General features: G+C 35.4%; 1 protein-coding gene across 1 annotated transcript in view; it reads right to left on the bottom strand.

The window, feature by feature from the left end:
- The window catches only part of SV2C (synaptic vesicle glycoprotein 2C), a 565,988-nt gene that overhangs the window by 452,154 nt on the left and 101,698 nt on the right, over window positions 1–12,136 (bottom strand). The window lies entirely within an intron of this gene.

Here is a 12,136-nt window from a genome sequence, read left to right as displayed (position 1 = left end):
AGTGGGTTTGCATCACAGCTGAGAAACCCTGAGCTTAGGAAATCTCAGTCTTTTAAAGAAGACTGCTAGCAAATCTGCCTATCCTTTGCCCCAGAGGGAGATATGACATTTATTATACTGGTCAGGAAACTGGTCTTGAAGGCAGATACTGTTTCTATTTCCTACACCTCTTTGTCATATAAACATTCTTAAATAGATAGCTCAGTACAGAGGCTAATAAAATATTATGTTATAGTTGAGTAAGCTGACAAAGAAATTGATAAATGTCCCATCAGCACAAAATGTTAGACATCCCTGGACTCTAATTAGGGTTTGGGGATGGGAGGGTGAAAATAGGGGGAGTACTTTCTTGGAAATCTCTAGAATTTCTTTTTGCACAAACAGCCGCATTTTAAAACAATCAGCATTAAATTTTCTTGTATGTGTCACAGCTTAAGCTGGTTATGTAATAATTTTCACTTGTTGAGACGTGAATGCATTACAGATGCTCAAAATAGCCTTTATTCTATTGCTAAGTTTTTTTGTTTCCTTGAGTTTCAAGTGTTATTTAGCATCTTAAATGTTGCAAAGGTTTATTTTATCGTTATTAATTATACTCTGAATAGTCATTATTTTTGCACACTAGAATGAACTACATTGTTGCTAAGTTCTGTACAATATGGTTTTTTCTTTTTCTATTTTAATTTTTATTTTTATTTATAATCACAATTGACACATAATAGTTGTACATACTTATGGGGTATAGCGATATGTTTCAGTGCATGTATACATTGTATGAGGATCAAATCAGGGTAATTATAATATCCATCACTTTAAACATTTATTAGTTATGTATGGTGATAACATTCAAAACCTCCTCTTCTTGTACAATATGTTTTTTAAGTTCCTCATTTAGGTAAGTTTGCAGAACAGTCAAGAAGCATGTATCAACCCAGTTTTACATTGTAAAATAAAAATGACCAAGTCCATCAACACTATGAACAATACCCAATAGTTAGAAAAGGCAAGTCTTCTTTTAATGGACATATTGAGCCATTATCCTATGACGTAATGATGTTGCTTCTGTAGGATATTATTTAGCTATGTAAAAACAAAGTATGTTATTTGTTATTGGAGTTAAAATAGTCTCTAATTATGCACAGTTTGATATCAGTGATATAAAAGCAATCATGGCACAATCAAGCAAAATGGCATTCTTGGCAGGTTCCACTTAATATTCCTAAATTACCACATTGACAAAAGTCAAGCATTTATGAGTGTTACTGCAAAGCCAATCAAATAGTCCATTTGCATGGTCCCCTTTGGTGTTTCTCAAAAGTTGATGCTCATGCCCAGGGAGCATGGTTAATTCACAGGGTTATTTTTCAGTTTACCCTCTTGAAGAAAATCTCCCAAGACTAGGGTTTATCTTCCCAAAGTTCAATAGCATCCAAAATCACTTTTGCTGATCCCCAGTCTTTATTAATTTTTATTAATCAGAATTTGCAATTTCTTGCATAACCTTTAATTATCAGACTAATAAATGATACCATTGTGAAAATTCCGTGAAATAGAGTGCTCAGACAATTGCCTGCTCCAGTTAGTTCTACTTCCCAGTTAACAGGATAAACCAGAAATATACCTGAAAGAAATGTCTGTTAAAAAACCTTTATAAACATATAATGTACTTTAAAGATTTAATAAGTATCCTAGTAAAAACAATAGCTAACACTATGGATTACTTGCCAGGGGCCAGTCACTGTCTTTATATATGTTAACGTATTTAATCTTCACAGCAAACCAAGGAGGTAGCTACTATTTTTCTCTTCATTTGCTGACAAAATTATTAATTTCCTCAGATTAATTGAGGAATTAGGTGAAATGAATGGTGATATGGTTTGGATATCTGTCCACTCCAAATCTCATGTTGAAACATAATCCCCAGTATTGGACATGGGGCCTGGTAGGTGGTGATTGGATCATGGGGGCAGATTCCTTATGAATGGCTTAGCACCATCCCCTTGGTGATGAGAGTACTTGCTCTGAGTTCACGTGGATCTGGTTGTTTAAAAGTGTGTGGCACCTCTCCACTCAGTCTTTTGCTCCTCCTCTCACCATGTGAGATCTGCTCCCCCTTCACCTTCTGCCATGAATTTAAGCTTCCTGAGATCTTCACCAGAAGCAGATGCTGGAGCCATGCTTGTACATCTTGCAGAACCATGAGCCAACTAAACCTCTGTTCTTTATAAATTACCCAGCCTCAGGTATTTCTTTATAGCAATGCAAAAATGGCCTAATATGGAAAATTGGTACTGAGAAGTGGGGCATTGATATAAAGATACCTGAATATGTGGAAGCAACTTTTGAACTGGATAATGGGCACAGTTTGGAAGAGTTTGGAGGACTCAGAAGAAGAAAAGAAGATGAGGGAAAGTTTGGAACTTCTTAGAGACTGGTTAAATGGTTTTGACCAAAATGCTGACAGTGATATGGACAGTGAAGTTCAGGCTGATGAGGTTTCAGATGGAAATGAGGAACTTATTGGGAATTGGAGCAAAGGTCATCCTTGTTATGCCATAGCAAAGAACTTGGCTGCATTGTGTTCATGTTTTAGGGATCTGGAAATTTAAACTTAAGAGTGATGGTTTAGGGAATCTGGTGAAGAAATTTCTAAGCAGCAAAGCATTCAAGATGGGACCTGGCTTCTTCTAAAAACCTATGCTTAGATGTGGGAGCAAAGAAATGACTTAAAGTTTGGAACTCATATTTAAAAAGGAAGCAGAGTGTGAAAGTTTGGAAGATTTGCAGTCTAGCCAAGTGCTATAAAAGAAAAGCCTATTTTCAGGAAAGAATCCAAATGGATCTTGGTAGAGTTATTTGCATGTCTAAAAGGGAGTCAGGTGCTAATAGCCAAGAAAATGAAAAAAAAAAAAGGCATTGAAGGCATTTTTCAGAAATCTCTGAGGCAGCCCCTCCCATAACAGGCCCAGAGGCCTAAGGGGAAAGAATGGTTTCATGGGCTAGGCCCTGAGGGCCAAAGCCCTGTGCCACCCCAGAACACTGCTCCCATACCCTTGCTACTTCAGCTCCAGCCACGGCTCAAAGGGCCCTAGATACAGCTCAGGTTGCCACTTTGGAGAATGCAAGCCATAAGCCTTGGTAGCTTCCATGTGGTGTCAAACCTGCAGGCACACTCAATGCAAGAGTGATGGAGACTTGGTGAGTTCCACCTAGATTTCAGAGGGTGTATCAAAAAGCCTGGGTGCCCAGGCAGAAGCCAGCCAGCCACAGAGGGAGAACCTTAACAGAGAAACTCTACTAGGGCAATGTGGAGGAGAAATGTGGAATTGAAGTCCCTACACAGAGTCCCCTCTGGGGCATTGCCTAGTGGAGCTATGGGAAGAGGGCTTCTTCCCTCCAGAACCCAGAATGATAGATCCACTGGCAGATTGCATCCTGAGCCTGGAAAAGCTGAAGGCACTCAGCTGCAATCTGTGAGAGCAGACATGTGATTGGCATCCTTCAAAGCCACAAAGGCAAAGCTGCCCAAGGCCTTGGGAGCCCACCTCTTGCACCAGTGTGCCCTAAATATGGAACATGGAATCAATGGAGATTATTTTGGAGCTTTAAGATTTAATGACTACCCTTCTGGGTTTCAGACTTGCAATGGGGCCTGCAGCTCTTTTCTTTTGGCCACTCTTTCTCTTTTGGAACAAGTATGTTTACCCAATGCCTGTATCCCATTGTATCTTGGAAATAACTTGTTTTGATTTTAAAGGTTCATAGGTGGAAGGAGATGAGTATCAGATGAGACAGAACTTTGGACTTGATGTTGGAATGAGTTGAGACTTTAGGGGACAGTTGGGAAGAGATTATTGCATTTTGCAATGTGAGAACGTGAGATTTTGGGGTGGGCCTGGGGCAGAATGATATGGTTTGAATATTTGTTCACTCCAAATCTCATGTTGAAATGTAATTCCCAGTGTTGAAGTTGGGGTCTGGTAGGAGGTGTTTGAATCATTCATCCCTCATGAATGTCTTAGCGCCATACCCTTGGTGATGAGAGAACTCATTCTGAGTTCACGAGATCTGGTTGTTTAAAAGTGACACCTCCACTGTCACTCTTTCTTGCTCCCATTCTCACCATGTGAGATGCTGCCTTCTCTTCCTTCACCTTCTGCCATGATTGTAAGCTTTCTGAGGCCCTCACCAGAAGCAGATGCTGGAGCCATGCTTGTACAGCTTTCAGAAACGTGAGCCAAATAAACCTCTTTTTTAATATAAATTATCCAGCCTCAGATATGTTTTATAGCAATGCAAAAATTGCCTATTACAAATGGTAAATTCAAATGAGGATTGGAACTCAGTACTCTGGCACTGCTCATGTAATCACTGTGGTATGTGGTATGGCCAGAGTAAGGTATGTATTTATGTGTAATAGCTCCTTAATGATTAAATATCTTATATCAGGACCACCACTATAGACATGATAACAGTATAAATAAAACAGCTGTGACAGATTAGGTAAAGCGTATGAGCTGGGGTGGGGGAAAATTAATTTAGGGCTTGAACTTAATTTATTTTGGGGTTTTAATAAAGGTATGGAGAAGAAAGAATAAAAATTGCCAATTATTCCTACCATTAGTAACATTTTAACAGATGTTTTGTCAGTCTTTTACTACACAATGTAGATGCATTAAAAAATTAAAGGCAGTTTATAATAAAATAGGTGAGCAGATTCTGAAAAAGAAACAGACCTTTAAACCTAAGAGCTCCAGACTCCAACTTCCTCAACTGCAAAATGGATATAGGACTAGAACTTACACTCACTGAAGCAAAGGAAGATATTTCATATACTAAATATGACGCTTGGCATATAGGAAGCACTCTACAAAAGTTAGATATTGGTATTCGTATCAACTATACATAGCATTTTCAACTTCCTTTCCTACCCGTCTAGATTGTGAGCATTTTCTCACTTCATTAAATATTCTTTAAAAACAATTCTTAAACTTTTAATAGCTTTATTGAAGTATAATTTGCGTGTCATACAATTCACCCTTTTCAAGTGTACCATTCAGTGGTTTTTGTTATATTTACAGATGTGTTCCAGCATCGCCACAGTCAATTTTAGAACATTTTCATCACTTCAAAGAGAAACTTGTTTTTTTTCTATCACTCCCTACCTTCGATAAGTTTTGGTATGTTGTGTCTTCATTTTCATGCATCTCAAATTATTTTATTATTCTCCTTTTGACTAAAAAGTCAAAAAATAACAGACGCTGATGAGGTTTCAGAGAAAAGGAAACACTTGTACCCTTCAACACTGGGAATTACATTTCAACATGAGATTTGGAATGGACAAATATTCAAACCATATCATTCTGCCCCAGACCCACCCCATGTCTTATTCTCCTTTTGAATGCATTCATCTTGGATGCATTGGATATTTAGAAGTGTGTTGTTTAATTTCCACCTATTTGTGAGTTTTCCAATTTGTTTTTTTTTGCTATTGATTTCAAATTTCATTTCATTGTGATCAGATAATATACTTTGTATTGTTTCTTTTAAATTTACTAAGTTTTTAAAAAATCATCCAACATATGGCATATCCTGGAGAATGATTTGTGTGGAGAGAAGATTGTCATATTCTGTTGTTGCATGGAGTGTTGTAGGTCTAGTTGGTTTATAATGTTCTTCAGGTCTTCTATTTTCTTCTATTTTTATGCTGATCTATCTTGTTCTGTCTACTACTGAAAACGAATATTGAAGTTTCCAATTATTGTTGTTGAATTATTTATTTCTCTCTTTATTTGCTTCATATATTTTGGTGCTCTATTACTAGGTGCATACATGTTTATAATTATCATATATTGCTGATGGATGACCTTTATTACTATAAACTCTCCCTATTTATCTGGTAATATTTTTGGTTTTAAAAGTCTATTTTGTCTGATATCAGTATAGCCACTCCAGCTTTCTTGTGATTGCTTTTCGATAATATGTCTTTTTACATCCTTTTGCTTTCAATCTATTGTATCTTTCAATCTAAAGTGTGTCTTCTGTAGATAGCATAGAGTTGGATGATGTTTTTAATCCAGCATGACAATCTCTGCCTTTTGATTGGGTGATTTAATCCATTCACATTTAATGTTGTTATTGATATAGATTTATGTCACTATTTACTTTTTGTTTGCTATATGTTTCATGTCATTTTTTCCTCCTCCGCTTCTCTTTCATATCTTTCTTTTTCCTTAGGTAACTATTTTCAAATGTAGTATTTTATGCCTAATAATATTAATCACTTTTAGGTGGTTGCTCTAGGATTTGCCATACACATCTTAAGTTATCAGAATCCACTTCAAATTTACTGGCTTAATTTCAGTGATACATAGACACATTACTCCTATACAGCTCTGTTCCATTTCTCCCTCTTTATGACGTTATTGTTATGCATATTACACCTATCAATTTACAAACCCAACTATACCCTGTTGTTATTATTACTTTATCATCTCTAGTAATTTCCTTTTTTAACTTTTATTTTAGGTTTGAGGGTACACGTGAAGGTTTGCTACATAGGTAAACACATATCACAGGAATTTATTATACATATTATTTCATCATCCAGGTATTAACCCCAGTACCCAATAGTTATCTTTTCTGCTCCTCTCTCTCTTCCCACCCTACCCCCTCAAGTAGAACCCAGTGTCTGTTGTTTCCTTCTTTGTGTTCATTAGTTCTTATCGTTTAGCTCCCACCTGTAAGAGAGAACATGCAGTACTTGGTTTTCTGTTCCTGCATTAGTTTGCTAAGGATAATAGCCTCCAGTTCCATCCATGTTCCCAAAAAAGACATGATCTCATTATTTTTATGGCTGCATAGTATTCCATGATGTATATGTACCATGTTTTCTTTATGCAATCTGTCATTGAAGGTCATTTAGGTTGATTCCATGTCTTTGCTATTGTGAATAGCATTGCAGTGAATATTCACATGCATGTGTCTTTATGGTAGAATGACTTATATTCTTTCAGGTCTATACCCAGTAATTGGATTGCTGGGTTGGATGGTAGTTCTGTTTTTAGCTCTTTGAGGAGTTGCCATTCTGCTTTCCACATAGTTAATTTACACTCCCACCAACAGCGTATAAGTGTTCCCTTTTCTCTGAAACCTCATCAGCATCTGTTATTTTTTGACTTTTTAATAATAGTTATTCTGACTGGTGTGCAATGGTATCTCACTGTGGGTTTTATTTGCATTTGAGCTTTTTTATATATGCTTGTTGGCCACATGTGTATCTTCTTTTGAGAGGTGTCTGTTCATGTCCCTTGCCCACTTTTTAACGGGGTTGTCTGTTTTTCTTGTAAATTTGTTTAAGCTCATTATAGATGCTAAATATTAGACTTTTGTCAGATGCATAGTTTGAAAAATTCTCTCATTCTGTAGGCTGTTTACCCTGTTGATAGTTTCTCTTGCTATGCAGAAGCTCAAGTTTAATTAGATCCCACTTGACAATTTTTGCTTTTGTTGCAATTGCTTTTGGTATCTTTTCATGAAATATTTGCCTGTGCCTATGTCCTGAATAGTATTGCCTAGGTTGTCTTCCAAAGTTTTTATAGTTTTGGGTTTTACATTTAAGTCTTTAATTCATCTTGAGTTGATTTTCGTGTACAGTGTAAGAAAGGGGTCCAGCTTCAATCTTCTGCATATGGCTAGCCTGTTATCCCAGCACCATTTATTGAGTTGGTAGTCTTTTCCCCATTGCTTGTTTTTGTCAGCTTTGTTGAGGATCAGATGGTCATAGATATGTGGCTTTATTTCTGGGCTCACTATTCTGTTCTATTGGTCTATGTGCCTTTTTTTGTACCAGTACTGTGCTGTTTTGATTACTGTTAGCTTGTAGTATAGTTTGAAATCAGTTAATGTGATGGCTCCAGCTATGTTCTTTTTGTGTAGGATTGCCTTGGCTATTCAGGCTCCTTTTTGGTTCCATATGAATTTTAAAATAGTTTTGTTGTTGCTGTTGTTGTTTTTGGTTTGTTATTTGAAGAATGTCATTGGTAGTTTAATAGGAATAGCATTGAATCTGTAAATTGCTTTGGGCAGTATAGCCATTTTAACAATATTTTCTTTTTTTGTTGTATCTCTGCCAGGTTTTGGTATCAGGATGATGCTGACCTCAAAGAATGAATTAGGAAGGAGTCCCTGCTCTTCAACTTTTTGGAACAGTTTCAATAGGAATGGTACCAGCCCTTCTTTGTATGTCTGGTAGAATTTGGCTGTGAATCCATCAGGTCTCGGGCTTTGTTTGGTTGGTAGGCTATTTATTACTTATTCATTTTCAGAGCTTGATATTGGTCTCTTCAGGGAATCATTTTCTTCCTGGCTTAGTCTCGAGAGGGTGTATGTGTCCAGGCATTTGTCCGACTCTTTCTTCTAGTTTATGTGCATACAGGTGCTTGTAGTAGTTTCTGATTCTTTTTTTAATTTCTGTGGGGTCAATGGTAACATTTACTTCATCATTTCTAGTTGCACAAAAACAATTTTTGAAGTGTATCAGAGACTTAATGTTTCCTGAAATTTTTTTAAATTTTAAGTATGCTAAAATGAATGTTCTCATAAATAAATGATTTTGTAGTCTTCTGATATTTTTCTTAGGATAAAATTCCAAAAGCAAAATGGCTTGTTCAAATAATGTAAATATTTTGAGACTTTTAATGTAAATTTCCAAATTGATGTTCAGAAAGAATATGCTACTTACATTAGTATCTGAGATATGAGAACGTGTAAATTGGTAGAATTAAATTATTATAATTATTTTTAAACTTTGCCAATTAGTGAAAAAATGGTGACTCATATTTATTAGATGTGTTTTATTGTAATGAAATTGAATTTTTGTATGTATGTTGAAAATTTGTATCTCTTTTGTGAATTCCCTATTCATGTCCTTTGTCTACATTTTCACTGGGGCTTAAATGTCTTTATCATTGTTTCTTAACAGTCCTTTTAATTTCACCGATTGATTCATGTATTCATAAATTCGTTGTATTAAACAAATACCTATTATTAACACATACTTTACTACATAGATTGCCAACATATCTCTTTTTCATTTGCATTTATATTTTGTACATGATGATTTTGATGTACAGATATTTTTAATTTTATGTATATAATCTATCAATGCTCTTCTTTAGTTTCTGGCTTTGGCACTAAGCTTTAAAAGGCCTTACCTAGAGATGTTATGTATGTCTACATATTTATGTTTTCCTACTTTTTAAATGACTATTATTTTTCATATTTAAATACATTTAAATATTCAAACTATCTGGAATTTGTTTCATGATAAATTATAAAATAGGACCCTAATATGATCATTTTTCTTTCAAAACAGCCAGTTATTTACATTTCTCTAATAAGTACATTTTCTCTAATAAGCATGCTTTTCCAATACTTGTATAAAACATGATATTCTTCTATTCACTAGAATCTTTTTCTAGTTTGTCAATTCCCCTCTGTTAATCTCTCTATACCTTCTTGAGCCAATATCTTACTGTTTTAAATACTGTATCTTAAAATTGTATTCTTTCCCCACTATGTTGTTTCTGCTGTTTTTCCCAAAAAATACCATTCCAGGGAATTTCAGAATCATTTTGCCTGGTGTAAGAAGAACCAAATTGGAGTTGAAATTGGAATTAATTTCAAGAAGGTATAAATTAATTTGGGAAGAATTTTTATAATGTTTATTTCTCTCAGTACTAAACACTGGTAAATCTTTTTATTTATTCAGGGCCTTTTTTCATATTACCTAATAAATTTGGCAATTTTTCTTATATTCGCCCTATATATTTCTTGTTAAGATTTTTCCAAGTTATGTGGTGTTTTTGTCCTGTCATCGATGACATTTTTCCATTGTAATTTCTGATCGCTTCTTGCAATCTATCATATATATATATATTCATATATATACATATATACTATCATATATATACATATATGTATATATAAATATATGATAGTTTTGTTATATATTATTATATAAAATATATAATATATATTTTGTTATATACATTTGTTAAATATACGTGTGTGTGTGTGTGTATATATATATATTTGAGACAGAGTCTGACTCTGTCGCCAGGCTGGAGTGCAGTGGCACGATCTCAGCTCACTGCAACCTCCGACTCCCTGTTTCAAGCAATTCTCCTACCTCAGCCTCCCTAATAGTTGGGATCACAGGCACATGCCACCACACGCACCTAATTTTTGTATTTTTAGTAGAGACAGTGTTTCACCATGTTTCCCAGGATGGTCTCGGTCTCCTGACCTTGTGACCCGCCTGCCTTTGCCTCCCAAAGTGCTGGGATTATAGGCATGAGCCACTGCTCCTGGCCTGTATTTATTTTTTAACTGGCAAACTTAAATAGTTTTTTAAATAGTTTTTCCTTACTTTTGGGGGTTTTCTACATAAACAGTCTTATCACTTGCAAATGAAAATAATTTTTATTTTTATTTTCCAGTATTTATACTTCTCAATTCTTTTTCCCATCTAAATATAGTAACAAATATTTCCCCAAATCATCAGTGGTTATACGTCTTGTTCTCATTGATTGCAGTCCTTTCATTGCTTAACTATTGGGCACAATGTTCGCTTTGGGTGTTTTGATTTTGAGAAAAGCCTCATTTCATTTCTACTTCAATTAAAAACATTTTTAAACCAGAAATAGGCATTGAATTATATGAAATGTCTTTTTTGCATCTATCTAGATGATCATATACCTTTTTTCCCTTTGGCATCTATTGGCATGTTATATAAATAGATTTCCTAATATTAAACCATTCTTTCAATTCTGAAATAAACCTCATCTAATCTTGGCATATTGTCCTCATATTATGCTACTGAAACAATTTACTGAATATTTTACTCAGATTTCTAAATCTCTATTTATGTGAAGTTACTCTGTCATTTCTTTTGTTGCTTCCATCAGATTTTGGCATTAGGCTGACACTAACCTTGTTTAAATAAATGGAAAATATTTCTTTAGCAGTTTAAATATGTCATGCCACTCTCTCCCGGCCTGTAAGGTTTCCACTGAAAAGACTGCTGCCAAATATATTGGAGCTTCATTGTATGTTATTTGTTTCCATTCTCTTTATGCTTTTAAGATCCTTACTTCATCCTTGACCATTTTGGAGTTTGATTATTAAATGCCTTGAGACAGTTTTCTCTGAGCTAAAACTGCTTAGTGTTTATTAACCTTCTTGTACTTGGATATTGATATTTTTCTCTATGTTTGGGAAGTTCTCCATTATTATCCCTTTGAATAAACTTCTTACCCCTATTTCTTTTTCTACTGCCTCTTTAAGGCCAATAACTCTTAGGTTTGCCCTTTTGAGATTATTTTCTAGATCCTGTAGGCATGCTTCATTTTTTTAAATTTTTTTTACTTTTGCCTCCTCTGACTGTGTATTTTCAAATAGCCTGTCTTCAGTCTCATAAATTCTTTCTTCTGCTTGATCAATTCTTCTATTAAAAGACTCTGATGCATTGTTTAGCATGTCAAATGCATTTCACAGCTCCAGATTTCTGCTTGATTCTTTTTAATTATTTCAATATTTTTGTTAAATTTATCTGGTAGAATTCTGAATTCCTTCTCTGTGTTATGTTGAATTTGCTCGAGTTTCCCAAAGCAGCTATTTTGAATTCTCCGTCTGAAAAGTCACGTATCTTTGTTTGTCTAGAATTGATCCCGTGTGCCTTATTTAGTTCATTTGCTGATGTCATGTTTTCCTGGATGGTGCTGATACTCGTGGATGTTCATCTGTGTCTGGGCATGGAAGAGTTACGTATTTACTGGAGTCTTCACAGCCTGGGCTTGTTCGTACCTGTCCTTCTTGGAAAAGCTTTCCAGGTATTTGAAAGGACTTGAGTGTTGTAATATAGGCTGTATCTGCATTTAGAAGGCATATGAAGCCCAGAAATGCTGTGGTTTTGCAGACTAGATGTACCACCTTGATGGTCTTGGACAAGATCTGGCATAATTCTCTGGATTACCAGGCAGAGACTCTTGCTCTCTCCCCTTATGTTCTCCCAAACGAACGGAGTCCCCCTCTCTGTTCTGAGCTGCCTGAACCTGGGCTGGAGTGGCACAAG

The sequence above is a fragment of the Hylobates moloch genome, unplaced genomic scaffold (genome assembly GCF_009828535.3).
Source record: "Hylobates moloch isolate HMO894 unplaced genomic scaffold, HMol_V3 SCAFFOLD_23, whole genome shotgun sequence".
Lineage (NCBI taxonomy): Eukaryota > Metazoa > Chordata > Mammalia > Primates > Hylobatidae > Hylobates > Hylobates moloch.
The sequence above is the reverse complement of the archived record's forward strand: the minus strand, read 5'-3'. Positions and strand labels throughout refer to the sequence as shown.